The 16,712-nt window shown below is 42.3% G+C and overlaps 1 protein-coding gene across 6 annotated transcripts in view; it reads left to right on the forward strand.

The window, feature by feature from the left end:
• FAM222B (family with sequence similarity 222 member B) overlaps positions 1-16,712 on the forward strand; it is a 74,875-nt gene that overhangs the window by 37,310 nt on the left and 20,853 nt on the right. Inside the window, exon 1 of one of the 6 annotated variants that reach the window (XM_075561304.1) lies at positions 7,655-7,846. The exons of the other annotated variants lie outside the window; for them this stretch is intronic. The gene's annotated coding sequence lies outside the window, so the exon portion shown is untranslated. Of the gene's footprint in view, positions 1-7,654; positions 7,847-16,712 lie in introns of those variants that run through there. 6 annotated transcript variants of the gene reach the window in all.

The raw sequence follows: 16,712 nt of genomic DNA on the forward strand, positions 1-16,712 counted from the left end.
TTTACAAAAGTACCATTGCTCAACCAGGACAGTGCTAAGGCTTGATCAAAGACAGTTCGTTTAACACAGTCTGCTACGTGTACAGACATGCATTAGTTAATTGAGTTTTTTAAAAGTGTGGAGGGCCTAGGAGTCAAATTTGAAAGGAGAAAAAACAGTATTATTTAAGCATTAACAAAAAAATCAATCTACCTTATTAAAAACTGCCCTGCCAGCTTGTGCTGAGACTGCAGATAAACCAGAGAGACAAAAACTAGTCTCAGTAAGGACCGTGTGGACTATAGTGCTGAAAATTTATGCCCCGCTTCACTTGCTTTATTATTGTTAACTTTTCATTGTAAATATATAACAAAGCGTTTACCATTTTACCTTTTTACATGTGTAGTTCATTGACATTACTATGTGGCCTTAGTGTTTTTAATAGCATTTACCATTTTTTAGAAGTCTACGATTTCCCTGTTTGTTATACCTGTCTGCTCCCTACCTTGAACCTCCAACACCCTAGTTAAAAAAACTGGAAGCACCAACAGAGGTAGGAAATCAGTTGTGTTTATTGCTGTGTTCTCGGTTCCTAGACCAGTGCCTGCTATCTAGTAGGTGCTCAGTAAATGACTTGGAGATGTACACTTTGGTGGCTATGAGGGAATTAGAATTGGAGTATAGGGAATGGATTATTATCTTGGAGGAGGGGTGGGGAACTGTTGCCAGCGAGTCAGTTCCAGTTCATGGTGATGTTTCCCTGCAGCTAATACTAAATTAGCAACTGTATTTTAGCTGAAGGAAAATAATGTGTGGAAAAACTCACGGACGAAATTAGCCTAGATCAAGCAGCTACAGGCATGTTAGTAGTATGCAACATGAAGGATTATCATATAAAGATAGGTGACTGCTTCACCTTGACAGAAGACCAAGAAATAGGCAGCAGCTCCTCAGCTAGGATCCTAGGCATGCAGGTGGGTTTCCTGATTTTGAGAATAAAGAGAGGATGACTAACGAGGGATGGATTCTCAAATGGAGTTTGAGAAGCATCAACATGAACGCTCTTACAAAATTGTAAAGCTCTATATGAATGTAAGGCTTTGTTAATGATTTTATCAAGTCACCTTTGTAAAGTTAGAGTCATAGAATCTGGAAGTTGGACTTCGTAGTTACCTAGTACAAATTCCTAGCTAATAACCATCATTCCTCATAGATGGTCTTTGCTTTTGCTTCGGCATCTCCAGTTCCATGCTGCTGTTGAATGAGCTCAAACTTGTGTTGGCTGAGGATTGCCTTTCTTTCAGCTGTAAGATATTAACCTATTTCATTGCTTGAGTTCAGACATAAAGCTGCTCCCTCCTTCATGTGACAGCCCTCGGATGACACTCTTTGAGATCTTCATCATCTGTCACCTCGACAGTCACTATAGCCACTTACCTGGCTTCTGTCATCTCCTGTTTGTCTTTCACAATTACAGCAGATTTATTAAAAATAGACATCTGATCATGTTTCTCCCCCTTAAACTGTCTTTAGCTCCCCATGGCTCGCAAGATAAAATCTCACCCTAGCTCATGGTAATAACTACCATCATCCAGTAGATACTAATGCTAGGCATTGTGCACATATAATTTTCTGTAATCAGAATTACTCTGTAAAGTATCAGGGCTACTTTCATGCTAACATAATGGTGAGAACATTCAGCTGTGACTAACCAGCCTCCTCTTAGTCTGCTGTTGTGTGTACTCTGTGCTGTAAATCCCGTCATAATTTGGCACATCAGGTTCTTCGCCAGGTTCAACACATCCACCTTACTCACTGTACCAGACCACTTCTGGCTCCTGAAACACCATTTAGTTGGACAAATACATGCCTTTCCTTATGCAAAATTTCCCTCCTCAGAATGGCTTTAGAATGATCTACCCTTTTCAGTCTGGCAAATTCAAACTCAATCTTAGTGACCTGTGCTGGTGTTCTCCCCCCCCCCCCTTTTTTTTTTTTTTTTTTTTTGCTATACTCTTGAAGTAGTAGTTGCATTTTCAGGGTTCCCAAAAAGCTTTATTCAAATTTCTCACCATGGACTTTGCTCCTTATATACATATTCCCAACACCTAACAGTGTCATCCTGCCTGGCACATAGTAGGTGATCAATGAGTGGATAAATGATGTCCCTGCTAGGTTTTCTTTTTTCCAGGCTAGACACTCCTGTTTCCCTTTACTATCCATTGTAAAAGGTTATGATTTTTCTCTATTTTTCACTTAGTGTTTATACTATTCCTAGACTTTTACATATTTAATATTAGTTATATTTTAATGAGTAGAGGAAGTATTCTATAACCTTCTTAAGTAACTTTGACTTAAAGTTGTACTAAGTGGGCACATGGCTGGTGAATACTTTTTTTATATATATATTAATAAGGTCAGACCAGAGTATCTTGAACCTAAAGTGAATCCCTTCTGAGTGGTGTTTAGAGGCAGGTGCTGGTGTAGGCAGCAGCTCAGCACTAAGGATGGCTAACCTGGTACCCGGATTAGGAGAGAGGCCCACAGGAAGAATCCAAATAACATGATTTGGACTTTTAGCCTCCAGAGCTGTGTGAAAGTACATTTTTGTCCTTTAAAGCCCCCACTTGGCATAGTTGTGTTGTGGCAACCCTGAGACATGAAGGTTCTGGTGGCATTCATTTCTAGCTACCTTCTTGCCAGAATAGAGTTGAAACACCTTGGAAGGGATGAACAGAGGTAGCACTTAGTGTCTACCTGCTCTCCTCTTCTACTTTCGGTTGCCGCAACAGGGTACCTACTTTATAGGTCTCTATTGATAGAAAGACCACAGTTTTTGTTTCTGAAAACCAAGTCTTCCTGAGTGAGACACCACAATGACCAGAGGAGTTGGCGTTTCCGTGGCCTGTAGACACAGCTAAAAAGCACAGGCTCTGCCGCTGAATTCCAGGAGAAAGGGCACAGTTCTTATCCAGAATTTAAAGTAAATGAGTCAGGCTGTAGGAATCTGCCAACTCCACAGTCCATTCAGAAGTGATTTAATCTTTGCTATTGAAGCAGATCAACAGTGCTGTTTGCCTGACTCAAAAGGAAATTGTCCAAGATTTTCTTAGAAGAAGAAAGATCACTTGTCAAACAGGAGCTTTGGCCCTGTGTCGTCATGTCACCACCACACACGCATGCTAGTGGCATAGGGTGCATCTAGCGCATAGTTGGTAGGGCATGGAGGCTAGGCCACAGTGTCTTTCTTAGAGAATCTAGTAGAAATCCCACAGTTCTCAGCATCCTTCATTTAGCCTTAATGGACTTGGTTATTGTTAAAATGCATCTTTTTCAAAGGAAGCACCAGTTAATGATTTTTCTCCTGGCCCAGTATGCTGGGCATTAACTGGAACTGCTGAGTGATTTGCAGTGAGGAAACCATGAGAGCAATTTCATGTTTGTCCACAAATTATCATTAGCAGTTTAATTTGCAGATTGAAGGAGCAGGAGGAGTGGGCTGCTCGCCAGTCGCAGCTTCCCTGGATCAGGGCATTGGTTCAATTATGTCCAATTAACTTTTATTGCAGACAGTGGTGATAATTACTTGCAAGTCAGTGGTTTTTTTCTTCTTTTTTCTTCAATTATTCAAGGCTGAAGTATGAATTTGATGGATTTTAATAACCAGAATGATAACATTTCACTCCCTCTACTGCAGTTACTTCTTTTTCTAGGCCTTTTTAGACAAGAGGTCAAAGCCTTGTAAATATCCATCTCACAACTAAAATACACCGTCCTTCTTTTGGAGCACTGTGTAGGGTCATATATTTTAAAAGAATCTATTAGGAGCATCCTTAATGGCTCTTTACATGCTGAGGTCATGTCATACCCTTGAGTAATAGACTGAGATGGAACCAATGTCACTCACAGCAATGTGCTTATTGTAAGATTATTGTAACTGACAAGGTGCAGTGTGGTTGCATTTTAAATGTTTTTCCAAGTGCAGAAGAAAGCCTTTGTTTTGCATGTTTTCTGAGTCAGTAGGCTTCTAAGAGCTTGTCTCCTTGGCTCTATAGCAATTTTTCTTTTTTTTACTATAACTTATTTTTTCCTCATTTTTATTTTTAAGCTCTATAGAATTTTTTACCATTCTAATTTAATAAAAAGTTATAACATCTTTGGAAACTGCCCTTGCTAGGTCCCATGAAAGAGGGCTAGAAAAGGAAATTAGTTTCTTTTGACCTCTGAAATGATTCTTGAGTCCATTTGTGATTTCCCCTCATTCTTTCTCTTTAATATTCTTGTTTGATGTTCACCCTGGAAAGCGAATGGTTTTGTGAGCAAAATCTTACCTCCTTCAAAGGCAGAAGCCTGAAGTTGCTTCCTGCTGGGGCTGTTACTAGCTCATAGAGCTTGTTTCTTGAGGCTGCTGTTGCCTGCCTTAGTGTGCTCGGTTGCTAGGCTCTCCACCCATGGGCTGCTTAGACAGATCATCATGGATATGGCCATGTAAAAATGTTGAGGGGAAGTTGCTAGGAAGTAGGGTTATGTGTTGAAAGAGCTTGTTTTTGTTAGCATTTGTGTGAAGTGAGGGAGGAAGAAAGTTGATGGTGGTATAGAGAGGGCCGTAATACATTTGTCCTTCCTCCAAAACTTCCCTGACCATGAACAACGCCGCGCCCCCCCCCCCCCCCCGCTTTCTCACAGTTGGGTTTTTCCCGGATCATACCTACCAGAAAAGATGAGGAAAGGGTGAGTGATAAATATCATCGGTGTACTACTTCAAAGCTCCTCATTGGCTGCCTCTGCAAACCTTTCTGCTGTAGAATAAGCAAGACCTTGCCAGCCATCTGCTGTTGGTGTGAAAGTGGAGAAGCTAGTCATCGGGGGTACTTTTCAGGAAGTCTGGAGATAAAAGCTTATGATGTCATTTGAAACTTTATATAGCTGCGAGGAAAGAGTGTCAAAACTCTGTTGCACTCCAAAAGACATCTTCTAAAAAGGCCTATCTTCCAGGCTAGAGGACAGGCGAGTTTGCCTTGCAATTGATGTGCCTTTAGAAGGAAAGGCCTTGAAAATCTCCTTAAAATATGAGCATGCAGGTAAAAAGAACAAGAGGTTTTGAATTCCCACTCCAAAGAAAGGCAAGTAATTAAGTAATGCTTCCTTCAGAATACTCAGTTCCTTTGGAACCTTCCTGAAGGTGTGAAAGTTCCCCATTTTGAGGATCAGAGAGTTGCATGAATGAATTGCCAGAACAGAGTGGAGGTGAGGAGATAATTTAGTCACGGGTTCTAGTGTATACACACGAGTAATAAGGTAAGTGTAGAAAATTTATTAAAAGCTGATGTTTCAGAACGATACAAGAAACCGAGCACTCCCCAATTCAGAAATAAGTCATATGTGTTAAGATAAAACCAGAATGGTCACTTAGCAGGACACTAAGTCCTCTATGGTCACCCCTTTTCCCTGCCTTCAACATGGCTACTTTTTTGTTTTTAATAAAATTTGTAAGTAATCTCAAATACACAGACAACTTAAAAGTTCAGAACAAACAATACATGTATTTTTCCTTTTGAATCATTTGAGAATAAGTTACTGGCCTAGTTAATGTTCCATCATCCCTGGATATTTGTGTATCTCCTGCAAGCAAGGACATGCTTCAGTGTTATCACAATTATCAAAATCAGGAAGTTAGCATTGCTATATTGCCACCATATAATTCTCAGACCCTTATTTAAATTTTCCTACTTGCCCAAATATAGTGCCCTTTAACCATAACGCAAAGGATCCAGTTCAGAATCACACATTACACTTATTGGTCATGTTTTCTTAGCTTCCTTCAATCTGGAACTGTTCTTCAAACTTTTGTTCATTTTCATGACGGTGATGCATTTAATGATTGTTGTTCGCTGCTGTCAGGGTGGACTCCGACTCGTGGCTGCCATGCGAACAATGGACTCGGACATTTGTGATCGGCAGACCTACGATAGTAGACCACCAGGCCTTTGTAGCCTGTTTTAGTCTGGATGTTCTGATGAAACCTGTTTGACATGAGAGCAACATGCAAGCCTACACTGAATGACTGATAGGCGGTAGCTGCATTCGAGTCACATTGGCTGGAATTGAATCTAGGTTTCCCGCTTAAGAGGGATGAATTCTACTGAATTACCACCGTTCCATTTGCTTGATTACCAACAGTTGTTTTGTAGAAGAAATGTGTTCAATTTGGGTTGGTCTCTTGGTTCTTCATGTTAAATTGTGTAACACATTTTCAGCAGGAATATCATAGAAATGACACTGTTATTTGTTGCTTATTTCGAGTGGTACAGAATCTTAATTTGTCCCATACTGATGATGTTCAATCATTTGATTAAAGTAGTACCTGCTAGAGGAAAATGGCTCCTCGGCTCGTTGCCTTTTTAAAAAACCATGTAAACATATTTAACTCTAAAGATACCCATATGCCCTACCTTTCTTTCCTTTCAAAGATAACTGCAAAAGGACTGCCTGATACTACCCAAAGAACATCTTGTGGACAGTGATAGAAAACAGATATTTGCAGCTGGTCTGCTCCTGGCACCTGGCTCCTTCACTCAGTATACCCGTCTACTGGCTTCTCTGATACCATCTGTAAACATCTCTCTCTGAGCTCCCCTCCTGAACGGAACATCCCGTGTCTGTGGACATGTCGCCTTTGTTCTTTAAGCACTCATTTCCCTACACAGCAAGAAGTACCAAACTTACACTTTGTACCAGTCATTTATCTAAAGAGTCTTGGAGGAGCTGGTATTTGGAAAGTAAGATCCAAGAAGACTGGAAATCCTGCTGGGATTTCCCACACCAGGGCTGCCTCCTCCCACTAGCGCCCTGTTTTGTGGACCTCCTCCTTCCCTGGTTTGGGTATCTCATTTTCTAATCAGATTGAAGTGAGGGGACTGTGTGAGGGAAGCACTCTCAATGGTTGAGTAGGCCCCGGAGAGCGTCTACACAGTAGAAATTAGAGAGGACAGTGCATAGCTGGACTGTGTCAAGGAGGCATGCACCAGGAATTGGGAGCGTTAAGAACTTTGTTTTCTACCAGTGTCTGTGATGTTAATTTAGGTGGTATTAGCTTTGAAATAAAGAAGGTAAGTCATTGAGACATCTTTGGGATTAAACAAAGGCACCTTCATAGCGCTATGGTTTGGTGGGATGTTAACCGAAAGATCAGAGTTATAGCCTGCCAGCTGCTCCAGTGTCTGCTCCTGTAAATATGTACAGTCTCAGGAACCTTAGAAAGGGTGGCTATGCATCGGAAATAGACTTGATAGCAGTGAGTCTAAGTTTTTGGAGGGTGAAACATAAAGCTAGGTAATTTTCCTGGTTCATTCACCTTGTTTGGGAGAGAATTAACATATTTAAAGTGCATATTTGACCGGTCAGAACCAGTAACCTACTTGGGTAAATAACAAAGCTGACTGATTAGGAAATTTCTCAGGGCCGCAGAAGTAGGTAAAGATTCTGCTAATCTGTATGCATTCTGGTTTTGGAATCCTTGAGAGATTTAAAAGACTTGGTTGTTTTGTAATCAATTCCTGATATGAGGGAGCTTCTGAAAGCCCAGTTCAGAATATCTCAGTGTATTTTCTCTAGATTCTTCCAACAGAGGCTACTGTTCTCTTTCCTTACCAGAGATTGAGCCAGTATTCCAGATTTCATTAGCTAGCGTGGCAGTGCAGCCCGAGAGTGACAGAGAGCTGTTGCCTTTCTCACACACCGGGAGGCTCCTGGGCCCTTTTGAGCTTTCAAAGATCTGTTAAGCTTCAGAAACCTGGTAACGCCATGGGTCCATGGAGTTGAACTCTAAATCCCAGCTTACGGTAATGGGCCTCAGTGACATGACAAGGTAAGATCTTTGAAATTCATGAACGCTTTTTTTATGAAACCCTCACCAAAATACAGATTTAGGGTCCTCATGGTCTTTTTTTTGGGGGGGGGAGGAAAAATAGAACAGAAGCTATTAATTATTCATGCTTTGCTCTGTTACCTTAAGCTCTGTCTGTTGGCAAACTGACCCAAGAAAGCAGCTGAGAAGAAGACAGAATTTAAAAAGGCACTGTATGAGCTGTCTAGGAGCCCTGATGGCTTAGTGGTTACTCCTTGGGCTGATAACCATAAGGTCAGCAGGTCAAAAACTACCTGCTGCTCCATGGGAGAAAGATGAGGCTTCCTATTCCCAAAGAGAGTTATACTCACAGAAACCCACCGAGGCCGTTCTGCTGTGCCCTTTGGGGTCACCTTGAGTGGAATCAACTCAGTGGCAGTGTCTGGCTTCTTGGTGTTAAGTCCTAAGTCATTCTGGAGCTCTTCGAGAACTGGTTCTAAGAATAACGTTACCAAGTGACTATAGTGGATGTTGTAGAGTACAGTGTGGACCCCCGCCACCACCACCCCAGGGCCCCCCAAAGTGAAAACACTTAGAGAACAGGAGGATGCTTCCTGCCAGACCCTGGTGAGTTCCATGCTACTTAGCACGCCCCCCTCCCCAGCACAGCACAGCAAAGGGAAACTGATACAGACGCGGTGTGAATCTGCTCTGTAGGTTCGCAGGGCCACCTTCTCATAATTACGGGAAGAGAGTGCTTAGTGCTAGGAGGGTTTGAGAGGCAGCTAACTAACTGCCTTCCATGCTGCTTGTATTACCACCGCCGAGTCAGTGTCTTGTATGTGGACGCCTTTAATCTGAGGATGTGGTCTGAGCATGCGAGCTTTCTTACTCTGGTGTGCAGGCAGTATCCCAGGATCTTCTTACCTTGGTATAGCTGCCGGCTTATACTTTATCCCTAGAGGATTTTCACTAAAATATGGTTTCAAAGTTTTCAGCTAGCCAAAGTGAATAGGATTATTGTGCAAAGTGTTGACTCGGGATAAGTATTTCCCCAAATCTATAGAAAAGTCAGTAATTGCATTCACATTTAAAAACAAAACCATGGCTTAGAATTATGTTTCTAAAAGATGATGACAACATATGTACACATGTGTATAAATGTACAAATGACAACATATGTATAAAATAGATATATGTATGGATATATATGTATAATAATTTCATGGCTATATTACAATTACCATCCCATTTTACAAATGAGATTGTGTTACTTTCCCAAGGTTACATCGTTAATAAGAGCTGTAAGTAAGTTGTATGTAAGGTTACATAGTTAATAAGAGCTGTAAGAACCCCCAATAAAATTTTATTTTAAGATTATTTATAATATATTATGTATGGATTATGATAAGAGTTGTATGAGTCCCTAATAAAATGTTTTTAAAAAAAAGACGTCGGACAGGGCAAGCTATGACAAAATAATAATTTATAAATTATCAAGGGCTCAGGAGGGAGGGGGGAAGCAGGGAGGAAGGGGTCAAAAAAGAGGACCTGATGCCAAGGGCTTAAGGGGAGAGCAAATTCTTTGAAAATGATGAGGGCAATGAATGTACCGATATGCTTTACACAATTGATGTATGTATGGATTGTGATAAGAGTTGTATGAGCCCCTAATAAAATGTTTAAAATAAAGTATTAAAAAATACTGTTAAAAAACATGCTTGTTAGATTAATGTCAGTTATATTAATATACTTTTATATTAATAATTATATAATATAAATACTTAAACATTTTATTGGGGAATCATGCAACTTGATATATTTATAATTAATATTTAATATAATTTTATTAATGAAATCCATAAAATCTATTTAAAATAATTATGTTTCTATTACATACAGTAGTGACACTAAAACCAAACTATAGCAGTTCAGTCATCTGTGACTCATAGCAACCCTGTAGGACAGAGTAGAACTGCCCCATAGGTTCACTAAGGCCAGGAATCTTAGGAAAACAGACTGCCATGTCTTTGTCTTGCAGAGCGGCTTTTGGGTCCAAGCCATTGAATTGACTGCTCAGGTGGCAGCTGAACACTTTAACCACTGCACCACCAGTGTCCCTGTAGTACTGGTTACCAAAACCAAGCCCATTGCCATGGGGTCGATTTTTAACTCATGATGATTCCACACAGGATTTCGGACACTCTAAGTCCCCAGGAGCAGATCACCTCATCTTTCTTCTGTAGACTGACTGCTGACCTGTGGTTAAGCAGCATGCCTATCCCACAGTACCAGCAAGGGGAGGTGCTCAGTCAACAGTGGCTCGAGAGAGGTAGCTGTGGTATAGCATAATCAGTATCTTTCAAGTGTTTTGTTATGGCTCACATAAGGATTGCATCCCAGCAAACACATATATAAATGTATAGAAATAGAGATAATTGAAACTCTAGGCATTCTTACTCTATGTGATATTTTTTATTCACTGTCTTTTAAAAGACTAGTTACAACCTGCAGATTGTCTAATGGCATGTGCCACAAGTCTGGAAGTGAAGACATCCACAATCTGAGCAAGGTGTCTTAATCATCTGGAGTCTGGGTTTCCTAACCTGTAGAAAATGAAAGATACTGTTCCATCAGACTGAAAGATCATTTCATACGCAAACATGATTCAAGCTAAAGAACCATAGAATGCAAGATGGTGGTTTAATTTTGTTAGCAAAATAAAAAGTGACTTGGATTTTGTAGATTAGGAAAATAGGATCGCCAACATTTAAATAGCCTATTTATTGTTTGTTGGGTACTGTCCAAAGGAAGACCTGAGACAGAATGGATGGACACAGTGGCTGCAACAATGGGCTCAGACGTAACAGCAATTGTGAGGATGGTGCAGGCCAGGCAGAGCTTTGTTCTGTTGCGCACTGGATCACTATAGATCGGAACCAACTCAACAGCACCTAACAGCAGAGTCATTTAATCCTCATAATAATTTCATGGCTATATTACAATTACCATCCCATTTTACAAATAAGATTGTGTTACTTTCCCAAGGTTACATCGTTAATAAGTGTCGCTGGACTTTGACCCTTGTTTGCTTCAGAATTCTTAGATCTTAATAATTCGAAACAATATATTGAGAGGTGACCTCTCCTTTTGCTTTGGCATACCCCTCAAAGCACGATGGGTCACCAGCATGTCTGCTGCAGTCACCCGTGACAGTTGGGCTGGGGTTTGTGGCCCTCGTCACATGTGCTCAAACTGGCACGGTCTGATCTGGAGATAGGACCTCTGTGTACCAGCAAACAAAACTCAGTCTTGAAACCAGGGTTTGTATTGGCCAGATAGAGCCTGGTGGAACTCCAGAGACTATGGCTTGTAGTCACCCTTTCCTTCTGGACAGAACTTGCTCTCCTGGCTCAATTTTTAGCTAAACAATAGGTCTAATGGGAATAACATTAGAGAAGTATGCACACCTTAAAATGGTCACCCTTTTGAGATCAAAAGGCAGTATTTGCCCAAGAAAAAAGTTCAGAAGGACAGGAAAGGTGGAGGAATGGAAATGGGATACAGGGAGGAAATGGGATAAGTGATGTTATATTATGGGGATTGCAATTAGTGACATGAAACAAAATGTATATGATTTGTTGAATGCAAAACTGATTTGCTCTGTAGACCTCCCAATTCACAATAAAATGTTTCAAAGGGTAAATGTTAAAAATACAAGTTTACCTACCCGCCCAGCCCCCAACCAGGGTGAAACATGAAGGGAACGCAGCAGAGCAGCAAGGGAAGCAAGGCAACAAATCCCCAAGGAATCCAGAAAACAGACTTCTGATTTGGGGGTGGGGGAGCAGGGGTTGGCACCTTATCAGACCCGAACAGAAAACATTCATATGGGTCAGCAGACAGACTTGGAACTATTTATTGACTTTCTCCCTCCCCCCCCACCACCACCACCGCATGTCTATCTATATAAAATAGTCAGGATTATGAATAATCCCATGGAGAAAGCAATGAGACAGACAGTTCTGGGGAGACATGGGAGAGGAGGAGGTGGAGGATAGGGAGGGGGGAAGCCAACAAACCTAGGGACAAGGGAACAAAACGATCTCAAATCAACATAGGTGGGGTTTGTTCAAGCACATTGTAGCTGAAAGGAATTACTGAGAATTACTGAGAGCCAAATGAAGGTTGAACATGATAGTGGGACAAGAGGAAAGTAAAAGGAAATAGAGGAAAAAACTAGGAGGCAAAAGATATTTATACAGGTATAAATATAGGGATGTAAATATATTAATACATAACGATAGGGATATAGGTGGTCTATGTACATATATTTTTAGGTTACAGGATATTGGGCCTCTACTCAAGTCCTACCTTGACACAAGAACACTGTTCTAATAACCTGGTATTCTGTGATGCTCACCTTCCCGACATTTATCTCTTTGCCCTTCAGTTAATCCCACATGTGTTTATCGGCCCAGTTGGCACAATAAACCTTAACTATCTCAGGCAAGGAAGTCACTAGAGAAATCTGGCCTGTTTGGCCTGTTTTAATGCCTGAAGTGGAAGGAGGGAGAAAAGAAATGAACAAACACCTTGTTTAGCTTTTTCCCAAACACAAGCCCCAAATTGAAAACAACGACAGGCCCTCAAACTTCACACTCTGTGGCCCACTCTGACTCATCACAGCTCCATAGGACAGGGTACAACTGGCCCAGTGAGCTTTGGAGACTAGCTTGTTACGGGAGGTGAAAGCATCCTCTTTCTCCAGCAGACCGGCTGGTGGTTTCAAACTGCTCACGGTGTGGTTCACAGCCCAATGTGTAGCAACTATTTTTTAAGAGCCTCTTAAATCCTGTTCCATGTTGTGGCCATGCTCTTTTGCACTATAGAAGCCACATTCTGACACTACCTTTTCCCTTTCGATTAAAATGAATCTCTGCCCATAAACTGACTTGGTCTGGGGTTTAGTCTAACTCTATAGAGTAAAGGACTTTTGAAATACTGAACATTTAAAATTGTGTCCTACTTTTTTAGTTCCGAAGTTCTAGTCTTTTAGTGTCTCCAGCTACATGTAAGATCTGTGTTTCTCTGTCACTTAGTAGCTTTTTAGGGATTCACTCATCTGGAATCTGAAGCTCTAAAGATGAAACTTACCACATGGTTGTAGCGTATTTAATTACATGTTTCAGATAATAATTTGAAACTTTCTGAACCAGCACACATTTCTAAAAGTAGGTTCCTTCTGACCTTGCTTGCCAGGGACAGTTTCAGGTACTGATGAGCAAAGTTCTACTCCGTCTGCTGACTGCGGGTTGTTACAAAGGCGCAGTGTGGGGATTTGCAGCGGGAAGCCCACTTTCCTAGTGCCTCAAGTTTCAGTGACCCAGGCCCAATTCTTGCTTCCTGCATAGGACTTTGAGGACTCGGATCTATTGCATACCTTAGTGGAAAATTGCCAGTTCTAATTTAGCTGGCCACACGAGTAAAGTCTGTATTTTCTCATTTCTAGACACACAGATTTCTGTGTAATAGAGGTTAAAGTACTAACGTAGTACCAGGCCTTTTTCAGCCCCTCTGTCCTCTAACTTTGGAGTGAAGGTATACCCACATAAACACTCACGCATGCCATGCTCCGGCTCACGCATGTGCGTGCACTTGTTAATGCTTTGTGTCCATGTGCTTCAAGGACATAGATGCTTCCATCAGTCCCAGAACCTGTGATTATGTAATATGCATTACTTTCAGGAATGAGAAAAGGTAAAAATGAGAGATGCCAAGCAGTAATACTTACTAAACACCTTTTTGTGACTACCCTTGTCCCTGGCCCAGTAACTTGATGGGAGGATAACTAGAGACAGATTCTGGTTTTAGAAAACTCAGATTCAAGTTGAAAAGTTAGAATATCCAGGGCAGCAAATACCTTCATGGTACTTTGAGTTACTTGAGTCCTGAGAGAGAGAGAGAGAGAGAGAGAGAGAGAGAGGGGGGGGGGGGAGAGGGGGAGAGGGGGGGAGGGGGAGGGAGGGGGAGGGAGAGAGAGGGGGAGAGAGAGGGGGAGAGAGAGGGGGAGAGAGAGGGGGAGAGAGAGGGGGAGAGAGAGGGGGAGAGAGGGGGGGAGAGAGGGGGAGAGAGAGGGGGAGAGAGAGGGAGAGAGAGAGGGAGAGACAGGGAGAGGCAGGTGCTCACTGGGCCAGAGGGGAGCAGGAGAAAAGGACTGCTTCCTGCCTTAGAAAGCCCCCTTTAAGGACTGGAGAGAGATTGGAAACAGGTCAGGAAGAGGACCTGTTGTGGCGGGTTCTGAGGGAAGTTGCACACACACACATACACACACACACACCACCACCACCCCCTGCCATCTTGCTTCCTGAGTCTTCCACCACCTAGAGAGGGGTGGGAAACAGGTCAGGAAGAGGACCTGTTGTGGCGGGTTCTGAGGGAAGTTACACACACACACCACCACCACCACCACCACCACCACCACCCCTGCCATCTTGCTTCCTGAGTCTTCCACCACCTAGAGTTGTGAGGTCACACTTGGCTAATGATGTCTTGGTCCCCTCTTGGGTTAAAGATGGAAAACAAAGAGGCCTTCATGCAATGGTTAAAAGTTACTCAGATTGTGCAAATAGTAGGAGTATCAAGTAGTTAGGAATTCGTTACCCGGCCGACAAGATTACCTGCTAAATAGATTGTTTTATCATAACCTACAAGAGAGAGCTGATTTTGGTCTGATTTGATAGATCGGCAATTTTGCCATCTTCGATCCTGTTTTATTTCTCCCATAGCAGTATTTTGGTACCTCCTTTTAGGTTTGAAACTCATTGATTTTCCCCAGAGTAAAGGAATGGAGTAGGACAAAACTTTCTCCCCACTCCCACAACTTTTTATTTTTTAAAAATCTTTTTAGGTAAGCTCGTGGCTTATGAAAGATTCCTGGTGGCATGGTGATCACACATTTGGCTGCTGACTACAAGGTCATTAGTTTGAAACCACCAACTGCTTCTTGGGACAAAACCAGCACTTTCTACTCCCTTAAAAAGTTCATCTTAGAATCCCATAGGGTCGCTGTGAGTCGGCATCCATTTGGTGGCACTGAGTTTGGTTTTTTTGGTCTAGTGGTTCATGAATGAAAAAACCTAATCAGGGTTAGTGGTAACAAATTTTAATTACTGCAGTCTCTCAATAGTAATCATTCTTTTCAGATACATGTATTCAGAATTTGTGCTATTGATACATTTTGTAAATTGGAGTCACATAGCAGTTCCTAACATTTCATTTCCTTACCTGGTGCCTCGGAGATGTCACTGCAGATGTCACTGCTTCCAATTTAAAATGTTTGAACCAAATCAGGGCTCAGAAACTGGACTAGTCAACCTGAGTTTGGGTGGGTGGGCTTTCCTTTTGAAGTGCGGGTTGATGCAGGGAGAAAGATAGAGCATCAAAAGAGGTGCTAGATGCTGGGGGAGTCTGCTGGACAGCAAGCGCTCTGGATTGCTGAGTTGGTGGTCCTCTTTTGTGTGTGCCACAAATTAAGATTACTTTGCTGGCACTTTCTCTCCTCTGCCTTTTCCCTATCAAAAAAAGATACACTTGGAGAGGACTCTGCCACTTTTCCCTACCCTCCAGTGGTCTTAAGCATAGCAGTACAAACATGTCAGTGTATTCTGGCATAGTCTTACCCTGAGGCAGAGATGGTCCTTTATCAGATGCTGCCCAGGAGAGCAGAGAATATGATGCCATAGCTCTCTCATAAAGCCTCTGGTAGCCTCTGACAGAGGTGATCTGCAGGGGTGGGGGCGGGGCAGGGAGAGATGAAAGTACTTGTGTACTTGCCCAGTGGGTCAAGGGTTTGTTCCGTAATTAGAAGTAATCTGGGAGATATTGGCACTTGTGCTGCTGCCCCAGGAGAGTTTGCACACCAGAGTTCTGTACGCACAGGCCTGCTTCTTAGTAGCAGGCCTTCTAGCATATCAGTAGGCAGTAGGAAAGCTGGCTGAGAGCTTCCTTCCAGGCTCTGCCAAGGAGATCTTTGTGTCTGTCTAAGGCTGACATCTGCAGCTCACTGGAGGTTCATTCAGAAGTCAGGAGTTGAATTTTGAGTCCCTTTCAGAGGGAGTGCTTGTGTTGATTTTGGGGTCTGGGTTAGTTAAGGTTTATTGTGCCAACCTGTGGGGTTAATTGACGGGCAGAGATCTAAATGGTTCCATGAGCCTCACCTTTCTAGTTCTCTGGTCTCTTGCTTTCTGATGGTCAGACCAGGGTGCAACTGCCTTAGCCAGTTCCCTGCTTCAGCTGACAAGGCTCATTTCCTGCGAGGCATCCCTGAGGAGAAGCCACATGGACCTACCCTGATGCAGCCCTGGGTGCTGGAGCGGCCGTTTGGAGACCTCTGACAGCACTGAGATGCTTACACGCTCACTGACTCGGTTTTCCTCCTGCAGTCGGCGTCATTACATATATTTTGTGAGATTTAGGAGGACTTTGTGGATTGGTGTCAGACATATGAGCTAATGTTGGACTTGTGGGCCTGGGCAGCACTGGGCTGGGATGTTTTCTTGATGTGCACTTAAACCTTTATATAAAACCCTCTTAAACATGAGTTTCTGTGGATTTGTTTCTCTAAAGTACCTAGACTAACACAGGGTCTAATTGTACTTCTGATAATATGAGCTGCAAAATTATATCGGAATTTATTTTCTTTTTTTTAAAAAACATTTTATTAGGGGCTCATACAACTCTTTTCACAATCCACACATATACATACATCAATTGTATAAAGCACATCCATACATTCTTTGCCCTAATCACTCTCAAAGCATTTGCTGTCCACTTAATCCCTCTGCATCAGGTCCTCTTTTTCCCCCCTCCCTCCCCGCTCCCCCCT

The sequence above is a fragment of the Tenrec ecaudatus genome, chromosome 10, assembly GCF_050624435.1.
Source record: "Tenrec ecaudatus isolate mTenEca1 chromosome 10, mTenEca1.hap1, whole genome shotgun sequence".
Lineage (NCBI taxonomy): Eukaryota > Metazoa > Chordata > Mammalia > Afrosoricida > Tenrecidae > Tenrec > Tenrec ecaudatus.